Here is a 13,601-nt window from a genome sequence, read left to right on the forward strand (position 1 = left end):
CTTCAAACAGCCTAATATACATGTAATTGGAGTCCCCAAAGAAGGGGGAAGGACTCAGGAGAAATACTTAAAGAAATAAGGCTATACACACACATAAGAAGCTCAACTAATCCCAAATAGCCATAAAGAAAATTATAGCAAGGCACATGATAATCATATTGCTGAAATCCAATGTAAAGAGAGAAATCTTAAAACTGGCCACATGAAAAATGCACATCGCATACAAGGAGCAAAAGGTAATAATGACAGATTACTTTCTGAAAACTGCAAGTAAGATGACAGTGGAACAATTATCTTTAAAGAACTGAAAGGAAAAATATGCCAACCTACAATTCTATGCCCAGAACAATTATATTTGAAAAAGGCAAAATACAGTCTCTGACATAAAAAGTGAAAAGAATTCATATACCTGTACTGTAAGTATTTTAGGCAGAGGAACATAATACCAGAAGGGAATACAAATTTATACAAAGCAATGAAAAACATCATTGATAAGATTTTTGTTCATTATTATCTAAACCTGTTCAAAAGACAACAGAATAAAATGGACAATCCTAGAAAGGCATAAACTAACAAAACTGATTTAAGAAGAAATATTAGATATGAATAGACTTATATGACAAAAGATTGAATTAATAATTTAAAAAACAACTACTCACAATGAAAAGTCCAGGCCCAGAGGCTTCACTGGTGCAATCTACCAAACATCTAAATAAGAATTATTATTAAATAAGAATTATCTTCACAGAGTCTTCCAAAAAATAGAAGAGGAGGAAGCATACTATAAGGTCTGTATTATCCTGCTACCAAATCTAAAGACATTAAAAGAAAATCATAGGCCAATATCCTATATGAATATGTGCAAAAATTCTCAACAAAAATACTAGCACAATGAACCCAGCAATATATAAAAGGAATCATACATCATGACCAAATAAGATTTATCCCAGGGCTGCAAGATTAGTTTAACATCTGGAAATCAATTAATGCAATATACCATATAAACAGAAGACAAAATTCATTTGATCATCTCAACACACAAGGAAAAAGCATTTGACAAAATCCAACATCATTTCCTAATAAAAAGCATTCAATAAACGAGAAGGGATCTTTTTCTTTTTTTTTTGAGACAGAGTCTTGCTCTGTTGCCCAGGCCAGAGTACAACGGTACAATCCTGGTTCACTGCAACCTCCACCTCCTGGGTTCAAGTGATTCTCTTGCCTCAGCCTCCTGAGTAGCTGGGATTACAGGTGTGTGCCACACACCTGGCTAATTTTTTCATAATTTTAGTAGAGTCAGGATTTCACCATTTGGTCAGGCTAGTCTCGAATTCCTTACCTCGTAATCTGCCCGCTTGGGCCTCCCAAAGTGCTGGGATTACAGGCATGAGCCACCATGCCCGGCTGGGACCTTCTTAATCTAAAAAAGGGTACCTACAAAAAAAACCATACCTAATATTGTATTTAATGATGAAAGACTGAATGATTTTCCCCAAGATCAGGAATAAGACAAGGATGTCTGCTCTTGTTACTTCTATTTACATTGTACTAGAGGAGGTTCTAGCCAGGGCAATTAGGCAAGAAAATGAAATAAAAGGCATCCAAATTGGAAAGGAAGAAGTAAAATTATCCTATTTGCAGATGATATGATCTGTATGAAGAAAATCCTAAGAAATTCACTAAAAATCTGTTGTAACTAATGAATGAGTTCAGCCAGGTTGTAGGATACAATATCAATACACAAAAAATCAGTTACATTTTGATATATTAGAAACAAACAATCTGAAAATGAAATTAAGAAAACAATTGTATATACAGTATAGCATCAAAAAGAATAAAATACTTAAGAATAATTTTAAAAAGAACTGTAAGACTCGTACTCAAAGAAACTACAAAACAATGTTGGAAAAAATTTAAGAAGATTTAAATAAATGGAAAGACACCACACTCACGACTGGAAGACTGAATACTGCTAAAAGGGTAATATTCTCCCACCTGATCTACAGATTAAACACAATCCTCTTCAAGAATCCCAGTGGACTTCTTACAGAAATTGGCAAGCTGATCTTAAAATGTATAAGAAACCCAGAATAACCCAAACAATCTTGAACAAGAAAAATGAAACTGGAGGAATCACACTTTGCAATTCCAAAAATTACTACAGGTAATTAAGATAGGGTGGCATGGTGTAAAAGTAGATATATAGTCAATGGAATGGACCTTAAAGCCCCAAAATAGTCACATTTATGGTTAGTTGATTTTCAACAAGAGTAGCAAGGCAATTCAATTGAAGAAAGAATAGTTTTTTCAATCAACAGTACTGGGACAACGGGATATTTACAGGCAAAAGAATGAAACTAGACTCCTACTTCACATCATATTCAAAAATTATCCCCAAATGGGTCAAAGATCTGAATGTAAAGCCAAAATTACAAAACCTTTAGAACAGGCCGAGCACGGTGGCTCACGCCTGTAATCCCAGCACTTTGAGTACAAGGTGGGTGGATCACCTAAGGTCAGGGGTTTGAGACAAGACTGACCAACATGGAGAAATCCCGTCTCTATTAAAAACACAAAATTAGCCGGGTGTGGTGGCACATGCCTGTAATCCCAGCTACTCGGAGGCTCAGGCAGGAGAATCGCTTGAACCTGGCAGGTGGAGGTTGCAGTGAGCCAAGATCACAATATTGTACTCCAGCCTGGGCAACAAGAGTGAAACTGTCTCCAAAAGAAAAAAAAAAAAAAAAAACCTCTTAGAACAAAACCTATGCATAAATATTTGTGACCCTGGATCAGGCAACAGCTTCTCAGATGACACCAAAGACAAAACAAGTATTAATTGGACAGCATCAAAATAAAAAGCTTGTGCTGCAAAGGATATCATCAAGAAAGTGAAGAAATAACCCACAGAATTAAAGAAAACATTTGTAAATCATTACCTGTCTCACTTTAAAAAGCAAAAAAAAAAAAAAAAAAGATAAGTAACTCAACAAGCAAAAGATCTGGACATTTCTTTAAAGAAGACAAATAAATGGTCTATATAAGTACATGAAAAGATGCTCAACACCATTAGTCAAAAAGTAAATGCAAATCAAAATCACAATTAGACACCACTCCACATCCACTAGCATGTAATTCAAAGTGAATCACAGACCTAAATAGAAAACCTAAAACTCTAAAACTAAAAGCTCGCATAGGATAAAATCTTTGTCACTCTGAATTAGGCAAAGATTTCTTAGATATGATATTTAATAGCATAAATGATGAACTGGATTTCATCAAACTTAGCAACCTGTGCTCTTTCAAAGACATCATTAAGAGAATGAAAAGACAAGTCATGGGCCTGGAGAGAATATGGGTAAAGCATGCATCTTATAAAGGACTTGTACCAAGAATATATTTAACAACTATCAAAATGAAATAACAAACACAACACAATTAAAATGTGGGAAAAGATCTGAACACTTCAAATAAATACTTGAAAAAGATGCTCAACATTGTTAGTCATTAGGCAAATGCAAATCAAACCATAATGAAACACCTATACAGAAGGGCTAAAAATAGAATAGCTAATATTAAAAAGAATGACTATACCAAGTGTTGGTAACAATGTGGAAGGACTAGAACTTTCATACACTGCTGATGGGAATATAAAATAGTTTTGTTAATAAGTTATGAACTTAACAAGTTAGTTTCTTTTCTTTCTTGCTCTGTTACCAGAATCTTGCTCTGTTACCAGAGCTGGAGTGCAGTGGCTTTATCATATTATAGCTCACTGCAGCCTAACTCCTGGGCTCAAGTGATCCTCTTGCCTCAGCCTCCCTAGTATCTGGGACTACAGGTGGGAGCCACTACACCTGGTGTGATGGCTAATATTGAGTGTCAACTTGACTGAATTGAAGTATACAAAGTATTGTTCCTGGGTCTGTCTGTGAGGATGTTGCCAAAGGAAATTAACATTTGAATCAGTGAAGTGGGAGGGGCAGACCCACCCTCAATCTGGGTGGGCAGCATCTAATCAGCTGCCAGTGGGGCCAGAATAAAGCAGGCAAGAGAAGATGGAAGCACTGACTGGGTCAGTCTTACAGACTTCATCTTTCTCCCATGCTGGATGCTTCCTGCCCTGACACATCAGACTCCAACTTCTTCACTTTTGGACTCTTGGACTTACACCCATGGGTTTGCCAGGAACTCTTAGGCCTTTCGCCACAGACTAAAGGCTGCACTGTCAGCTTCCTTACTTTTGAGGTTTTGGGACCCAGACTGATCCACGAATGGCTTTCTTGCTCCTCAACTCGTAGATGGCCTACCATGTGACTTCACCTTATGATGGTGTGAGTCAATTCTCCTTGATAAACTCCCTTTCATATATACATATATCCTCTTAGTTCTGTCCCTCTAAAGAACCCTAATACACTTGGCTAATTAAAAAAAATTTTTTTTTTTTTTTTTTTTTTTAGAGAGAGGGGCTTGCTATGTAGCCCAGGCCAAGTTTCTCAATAAGCCTACTCATGTGATCCAGCCATTCCATTCCTGGATATTCACCCAAAAGAAATGAAAGCACATATTCATACTATTAAAATAAGATGGAGACCAGGTCTGTAAATCCCCTAAACAGACAAAGCCAGTTAAGCCATTAAAACAACCTTCACCTTGTTTGATGTGCAAATATAAGCAATAGAAGCAACTTACCTTGAGCTGTTTGCAAATGTAAGTGAAACTCTGGTTATTTTTTTGTCTGTGCCTATATTAAAGAAAAGTTATGCGGGGCATGGTGGCTCATCCCTGTAAGTACTTTGGGAGGCTGAAGCAGCAGGATCACTTGACGCCAGAATTTAAGATCAGCTCGGGCAATATAGCTAGCAAGACCTTGTGTCTATAAGAAATTAAAAAATTAGCCAGGCATGGTGGTGCGTGTCTGTAGTCCCTGCTGTCCTGGTTACTCAAGATGCTGAGGTGCGAGGATCACTTGAGCCCAGGAATTCAAAGCTGCAGTGAGCTACGATCATACCAAGCCACTCCAGCTCTGGGTGACTCTAGCCCTGTCTCTTAAAAAACAAAAAAGAAGCAAACAAACTTGGTCTAAATCAACTAGAAGCCATCAGCTAATTTATATAACTAGGGACTTTCCAACAGGATGGACTAAATAAGGCAACTATATAAATGTAATTAATCAAATATTTTCTTTGCCTTGCTTTCTTGTTCACCCTATAGAAATCTTCTGCTCCCATTCCTTTGGTGGAGTCCCAAATCACTTTTGATTTGTTGCTGCCTGATTCATGAATTGCTGTTTGCTCAGACAAAACTCTAAAATTTTATTCTGCCTCAGTTTATATTTTAACAATACAAAAACTTGTATACAAATGTTCACAGCAGTTTATATGTGTAGAACCCAAAACTAGAAACAAGCCAGTGTCCACAAACAAGTAAATGAACAAACTGTAAAACAGACATACAATGAACACTGCTCAGCAATCAAAAGGAATAAACTCTGACACATGCTTTATAATGGACAAATATTAATAATTACTCTGAGTAATAGGAGCCAGGCAACAGAAGTACTTACTATATGACTTCGTTTATACAAAATTTTAGAAAATGCAAGGTAATTTGTATTTACAGAAAGTAAATCAGTCAATGATTGCTTGTGGTAGGTGGTACCAGGAAGGAATTATAAAATGGAATGAAAAAACTTTTGTAATGGATTTGCTCATTACTTTGGTTGTAGTGATAATTTCACAAGTGTCTACATATGTTAAAACTTAAAGTGTCAAATTGTACCTTTAAATATGGGTAGTTTATTTTATGTCAATTATACCTCAATTAAGCTGTTTAAAAAATAAAGCCAAGTCAGATTTAGTAGTAGTGCCAAAAAGGCATTTGTAAAACTAACAAAAAAAACCTCCAGTTTGTTTACTGAAGTATAAAGATGTGTTGATTACAAGTTTGCATTTAAAAAACAAAACTAAGCCCCTTAACTCCCCAAAAGTAGAGTACTACATATTATTCTAAAGGTGTTATCATATCTTTTCTCTTTGCCTTGTAACTTGGAGACTACAGAAGTGTTAAAGATAGTTAATTCTACAGCACTGGTCTCTTACATAATAATACGACCCTTAAGCAGTTTCTATTTAATCTTAATTCTACACAACCTTTGGTACTAAGAACACAAATTTTATGCATAATTTCCAGGACATGTACATTGCAGTGTGTCAAACTAACCTCCCATAAGACTAATCTACTGCTCTCTGAAGGATGCAATCCATTTGAGTCTATTATAAAACATATTCTGTATAATCTTCCTAAATTTTCTGCACAGAACAATTTCTCATTAAAGTTTTCAAAAACTAAATTTATAATTTTGAGTTCACTTTTTACACAGCAAAAACAAAGCCACACAATTATTTGGAAAACATAACCAGTCAGAAAACTAAACCATTATGAAGTATAAGTATCCATGAAGGAGGAGATTAGAACATTTTATTTCTTGATGAATTATTGATAACTTGATGAGTATTACAGTGATGCATGGGTTGTCAACATATTATTGAATAAGTGGTATGTAAGTACTGATCATCTGAAAGCAGCACTTAATCAACAAATACTTGATTACCTACTGTGTGTCAAGCATTGTGCTAAGTACCAAGGACAAGTAATATCAAATGGATCCTTTTGACAGGGTGTTTCTGGAGAAAACTATACTCATGGTACCTGGATTTCAGCAAGACAAAGGAGAAAAATGTGTCAAACTGTGGCACAGTAAAAACTACTTAAAGAGTCAAATGTAACAGCTACTTAATAGCTATGTAATCTTGGGCATAACACTTCACCTCTTAGGGCTTCCTCTAAAAAAAAAATGAGGCAGTTTTGCCTGAATTTTGTTCCTTCCAAGATATTATGATTCCTTTAATTAAAACACACACACACACACACACACACACACACACACACAATTTTTGGAGGGCAAACTTGATTTAAATGCACAGGCCATTTAATCCAGCAATTCACAATTATACTTTCCTGATTCTACACTGCAGAAGTATCCATACTACTATATAAAGTCACATAGGATGTTCATCAGTGTTATACGTAACAGCAAAATAAAAACATAAACAATGTATTGTTCATCAATAGGAGAAAGGTTAAGTTAACTGCAGATATTTATACAACAGAATATTTTAAAGAAATTAGGTACATCTTTACGTACTGATGTAGATAATACCCACAAAATGGTGTTACCATGTTGCAAGTATTTTTTTCTGTTTGTCTTGTCTACAATAGGCCTGGGAGTCAGATGGCCTGAATTCAAAGATCTGCACCATGGTTTCCTAACTCTTCACCACAGACAAATTTCATAATCTATGTAAACTTCAGTTTCCTCCTCTGTTAAATAGGAATAATTACAGAACCTACCTTAGAGTATAATTGTAACAATTATTCAAGTAAAACTTGACAAGTGTAAGTGTTCAATAAGTGTTAGGTATTATTTCCCATTAAGCAAAGTTTTGTTGGTGGTGGTGGTGGTGGCAAAAGACTAAAATCTTTCAGTCTTTTCCTACTTCTTGATTTTAGCTACCTGAAGTAATCCTACTAAAAATAATTTCCCCCCTCATATAGATAGCTAATTCTTGCCATTTCTCATGCAATCTATGCTTTTGTCACTAATTTGAAATGCCACCTTTATCATCAGCAAATTTCCTATATGTGCATAAGTCCATTTCTGGCTTCTAAACCAGGAATCTGCAAATATTTTAGGTCAGACAGTAAATGTCACAACCAGTTGACTCTGCCTCTGTGGCACAAAAGCAGTCATAGATGATATGTAAGTGAATGAGCACAGTTGTGCTCCAAGGGACACTGAAATTTGAACTTCATATAATTTTCATGGGTCATTAAGCATTATTTTCTTCTTTTCTCCCAACATTAAAAAGTGTAAAAGCCAGTCTTAGATCATAGGCTATACTAAATAAGTAGCCAGCCATATTTGGCAACCCCTGCTTTACACTTCCAAAAAATTTTTATACTTTAAAAATTTCACAAAATAAACACATGTGATAGAAAAGTTAAACATCATATAGGGGCACATAACCCCAATCCCTGCTGCGAGCCAGTAGGGAAGAAGAGTGGGTAACAGTCAGCAAACCTAACACATCTTTCTATAAGCTCTCAGAAGAGGCATACTTCTTGATCATCCTCACTGTACAGATGAAGAAACAGAGACCAGAGAGGGAAGGATTGATCTGCATTTGCCAGTCCTTTGTCCCCTAACTGACAGTTACTTCTGTCTGGCTCAGGCTGCCCAGGACTCTGCCTGGACACTCCTACCTTCAGGATCTCTATCTCTGTGGTTATTTCTTCTTTTCCAATTTCTTTTTGTTTTGTTTTTTTTTTTTTTGAGACAGAGTTTCGCTCTTGTTACCCAGGCTGGAGTGCAATGGCGCGATCTCGGCTCACCGCAACCTCCGCCTCCTGGGTTCAGGCAATTCTCCTGCCTCAGCCTCCTGAGTAGCTGGGATTACAGGCACGCGCCACTATGCCCAGCTAATTTTTTGTATTTTTAGTAGAGACGGGGTTTCACCATGTTGACCAGGATGGTCTCGATCTCTTGACCTCGTGATCCACCCGCCTCAGCCTCCCAAAGTGCTGGGATTACAGGCTTGAGCCACCGCGCCCGGCCTTCTTTTCCAATTTCTAATGCCTCCTGGAACTCCTATTAGATGTATATAGGCTCTTGTAGATCTACTTTGCATGTCACGGCTAGTCTTTCCTAGTTTTTCTTTTTTGAGACAGTTTCACTGTCAGCCAGGCTGAAGTGCAGTGGCAGCCTCCACTGACTGAACAGCTGGTACTACAGATGTGCACTACCATACTGCTAATTTAAAAAATTTGTAGAGACAGGGTCTCATTATGTTGCCTAGGCTGGTCTCAAACTCCTGGGCTCCAGCGATCATCCTGCCTCGGCCTTCCAAAGTGTTGGGATTATAGGCATGAGCCACCACACCCAGCCCTTTCCTTTTTTTTTTTTTTCATGGCAGCCAGTAAGTGTTCAGTAGGCATAATACCTTAACAAATTTGAAGTACTAATACTTATTTTAAAGTTTTCTTCTATCTTACATTAGCTCCACTGCTTCAGTGCCTAGTTCTTGTATTTGTTTGGTCTGAGGCTTCTCTTAGATGCTACTGATTTCTCACAAATGTTTAGTGATTTTTATTGTGTGTTCACATTATAAATGTGCTAATATCTCCATCCATATGGAAATCACTGTACTCCTGCTGTAAATTTACATTTGTAACTAGCCCTATCACTCAATTTTACGCTTATACCTAGTACTTTTGTAGCATGACAATAACAATGTTAATTTCTTTGGTTTGCAGTCCATGATTCTTCAATCCACTTTTAGTCATATCCTTTTGGTATTTCACTTCACCCCAAAAACCACTAACTTGAGTAGCACAGTTCTTACGTAAGTGTTATGCCAAACTTCAGAGTCATATCCTCACTAGCGCTAACAGACTTCTCTAACAGTTAAACAAGCAATGACAGTCCGACAGAAGATGGTCATAAATGTGCAATCCAAGGGATAAATAATAATATGGTAACGAATCACTTAAGTCTTAAATTCATAATAGTTATGCTTTTTTTAAACCAACCTTGAATGTTATATTAGTTAAAATAACAAATTCTATTACATTAAAAAAAAGACTCCATGTTAGTTAAATGTAATTTTCTGCCTATGTCATGACTCAGTCATTCTACAGCTGACAGAAATGCATACAGATGCTCACCAAGATATTTAATTTGCAAGAATGTCCAGAGTATTATTTTGAGACTGAGTCTGGCTCTGTCGCCCAGGATGGAGTGCAGTGGCACAATCTTGGCTCACTGTAACCTCTGCCTCTCTGGTTCAAACAATTCTTCCGCCTCAGTCTCCCGAGTAGCTGGGATTACACCACGCCTGGCTAATTTCTGTATTTTTAGTAGAGACGAGGTTTCACCATGTTTACCAAGCTGGTCTCGAATTCCTGACCAAGTGATCCACCCGCCTCGGCCTCCTCAAGCCTGAGACACCACGCCAGGCCCACAGTATTCTTAATATCCAAAATACATCATATACAAAAATTAAGAATATAAATGTCCATCAACTGAAGTGTAGTCACATATTCAATGGAATATTACACAGCAATAATATAATACCATGAAATAGCAAGGGTGTGTCCCACAAGCAATATGCTGAGAATACTATGCAATTCCATTAACATGAAGCTCAAAATAGAGAAAACTAAAAGCTGATGAAAGAAGTCAGAATACAGATGGGAAAAGAGAGATATAACTGACTTGGAAGAAGCACAGGGAAACGGGACGATGAAACTGTTCTACGGTAATAATTTGATCAATCTGGTGGTTGCACAGGGTAGTATGTAAAAATTCATTGAGCTATACAATTAAGATTTGTGCTCTTATTGATTACATATGAATTTTTTGCCTCAACAAAAACAAAGAGAAAAATGCAGCTTCTAAACTGGTTGGAACTGTGCTTATTTAGGCTAAACTTTTCTGAGCCACAAATATTGGAGATCCAACATCTTTTATCATTCTTTTAGTCACATGACAACTTTAAACAAATGGTACTGGAATACCATTACAAAATGAACCGCTAACACTCTCAGGCATAAAATACTTGGCTTCTCACTTCCAAGATCGAAACTACTATTTTAATACAACATTCAAAACCCAACATTAATTCCACGAGACATGAAGGCCCTGTTCCTGCGAGCCTTGAATGATGGTGAAACGTCACGACATCCTACATCTATTTCAAAAGCACGCTAGAAAATGCCTCCAAGTTTAACAAGGCAAGGGCTCAGGAAGAAAAGCTTCAGATATATAATCAAACTGTCATACTGCCAATACCATTATCACAAATAAAAGTATCTCTGTCGTGCTTCCTGCGTTTCTCAGAGATAAGAATCATTTTTAAGGTGCATTCTCTGACAATGCCAGAGGCTCCGCGTCTCCTCCGCCCCACAGAGCCCTTCACCATGGAGCATCTTTACTGGCGCTCGCTGTGCCGCCTGCGGATAAAGAGGGGCTGCGGGCAGAACTATTTTAACGCGATGACTAGGTCACCGCTGACTAAAAAGTTTATCCACTGGGAGCAGAGACTGTGGTGAGTTAGTTTTTTTTAAAAAAAAAAGACCAACACTGACATGCAAACCAACGGTCTCTGGCAGCACCACACTCAGAAAAACACCGGGCTTTTCCTAAAACCAGAGCCGACTCCGGCGGGCTCATCCCTAAGGGACAGGGACCCCAGCAGAGCCAGTCCGCGAGGCGACCCCACCCGACCTGACAGGAACCCGCAGCCCCGGCCCGCGCCCCGGCGCCCGCAGTGCCTGGGCCCGAGCCGACAGGAGTCGCGGACGGGAGGGCGAGGCTGGGACAGGTACTCACCCTGCTCGACCGCTCGGCGGTCCACCGCCTCCTGCGCCGCCGGCAGTCCCGGGCGGCGCCCTGCGCCCTGGGGACGCCGCCACCTCCTCAGCAGCCCACACCCAGGCGCGCCGCCGCGCCTGAGCGGCCACTTCCGGTGCGGGTGAGGAAATGAGGCCGCCGTGCGCCTGCGGCCCCGCCCAGTGCGCCCGCGGCCCCGCCCGGGAAGCTTGACCCTGGCGCTGGGTACCGATTCATCGTCGACATGTTTAAGTATATGTGCACGTGGCTCCAAGAACCGTTTGTGGAGGCAGCAGAGTGCCCGAGGCAGGAAACCGCTCCGGCCTGCAGGCGCCCCTGTCCGGTCTCGGACTGCAGCGCTGCCCCGCCCGGGAGCCGGTCTCCGGACGTGGTCGCGGAGCCTGCGTGGGCGCCGAGCCGAGGACTTCGGGCCCCGGGGCTGTGGAGCGTCCTCGGGCATTGAGCTGCCGGCGGCCGTGGACGCATCACTGCTTTTCCCTGGAGGAGTTCCCTCACGTGTTGAATGAGGGAGTTGAGGCGGACACGCTGGGAAATGGCTTTGAGCTCACACTTTGAATTTCATGAGTGGAAAAGAGAAGCCCTTTCCTAGGCGTCTAACATGCCACTGCGTATTCCAGGGACCTCCCCAGGCACTCTGACTCCCATGCCACTCCGAGCACGGCCTTAGCGGGCAAGCAGAGGCGCTGCAGCGCCGACAGCCAGCTGTGGTGGACGCCGGGCACGTCACCGTGGGCTCGCGGGGTAGGGTACGCTGGGAAGCCCTCCAGAAGGAGGAGCGGCCACCGAGCATATTCCCATCTGCCACACACCGTGGAGCCTCGCCTTCCGCAGCCGCATTTTCTTTCTTTTTCCTCCTAGTCCTACAGACACTGGGTTTCCTTTCTCATTTATGGTCTTGTTTTCTCCCAGGATCCTTCTTACTGGTCTTACCCTGTGGCCGCACGGCTGGCACACGCGCGGCGGGCGCTCCCTGAACCCCGATTCCTCCCAAGCCACTGTGCAGCGGCCAGAGCCCTCAGCTCGCGGTGGGGAAGTGGAAGCCTGAGAGGAAGCCGGGCAGCTGCTCCCAGGCAGCACCTGGCAGGAGATTGAAGCCGCAGGGTCAGAGTTGCCACCTGTTTTAAATTGCTATTTGAATCTTCCATTCGAATTGTTTTTATTTATTCTTTTTTTTTTTTTTTTTTTTTTTGAGACAGGGTCCCGCTCTGTCGCCCAGGCTAGAGTGCAGTGGAGCTATCACGGCTCACTGCAGCCTCCCCACCTCCGACTCCAGTGGTCCTCTCGCCTCAGCCTCCCGAGTAGCTGTGGCCACAAGTGCACACCACCACGCCTGGCTAATTTGTATTTTTATTTTGGTAGAGATGGGGCCTCCCTGTGTTGCCTAGGCTGGCCTTGAACTCCTGGGCTCAAGCCATCCTCCAGCTCCAGCCTCCCAAAATGCTGGCATTATAGGCATGAATCACCGTGCCTGGCAAGAATTGTTTTTAAACGAACTGAGGTTCTCCCTTTAATGGATTTAAATTGTTACTTTTTAATGATTGTTTTAAGTAGCCGAATACTAACTGCATGTAATTTGAATTTGGAGAGAAGATAATGCATGATTGAAATTCCGTGGCTGATCATGGGTGATACCACTAAGATACAGTTGTAAAGTAAGTAGTTCCCCTTGGGAAAATATACATATATATATATATATTTTTGAGATGGAGTTTCGCTCTTGCTACCCAGGCTGGAGTGCAATGGCACGATCTCGGCTCACCGCAACCTCCGCCTCCTGCGTTCAGGCAATTCTCCTGCCTCAGCCTCCTGAGTAGCTGGGATTACAGGCACGGGCCACCATGCCCAGCTAATTTTTTGTATTTTTAGTAGAGACAGGGTTTCACCATGTTGACCAGGATGGTCTCGATCTCTTGACGTCGTGATCCACCCGCCTCAGCCTCCCAAAGTGCTGGGATTACAGGCGTGAGCCACCGCGCCCGGCCGGGAAAATATTAAAGTACAGCTACATTGGGTTCAATATCAGAAAAAAATGTAATTAAAAGCATTTTCCCCCATCAACTTCCAATCTGATACTTGAAAAAACCCAAAACTATGAAAGTTTCCCATCCCTTTCCAGCCTTTAAATCTC

General features: G+C 40.7%; 1 protein-coding gene across 3 annotated transcripts in view; it reads right to left on the bottom strand.

The window, feature by feature from the left end:
- The window catches only part of CSGALNACT2 (chondroitin sulfate N-acetylgalactosaminyltransferase 2), a 45,272-nt gene extending 33,788 nt beyond the window's left edge, over window positions 1-11,484 (bottom strand). Inside the window, exon 1 of one of the 3 annotated variants that reach the window (XM_012477101.2) lies at window positions 11,453-11,472. The gene's annotated coding sequence lies outside the window, so the exon portion shown is untranslated. Of the gene's footprint in view, window positions 1-11,452 lie in introns of all 3 variants that reach the window. The other 2 variants (XM_064370074.1, XM_021672271.2) reach the window with 2 other exon arrangements.
- Window positions 11,485-13,601: the final 2,117 nt, after the last annotated feature.

This window comes from Aotus nancymaae, unplaced genomic scaffold (genome assembly GCF_030222135.1).
Source record: "Aotus nancymaae isolate 86718 unplaced genomic scaffold, 86718_ANA_hifiasm-v0.15.2.pri h1tg000099l, whole genome shotgun sequence".
NCBI classification, from domain to species: Eukaryota; Metazoa; Chordata; class Mammalia; order Primates; family Aotidae; genus Aotus; species Aotus nancymaae.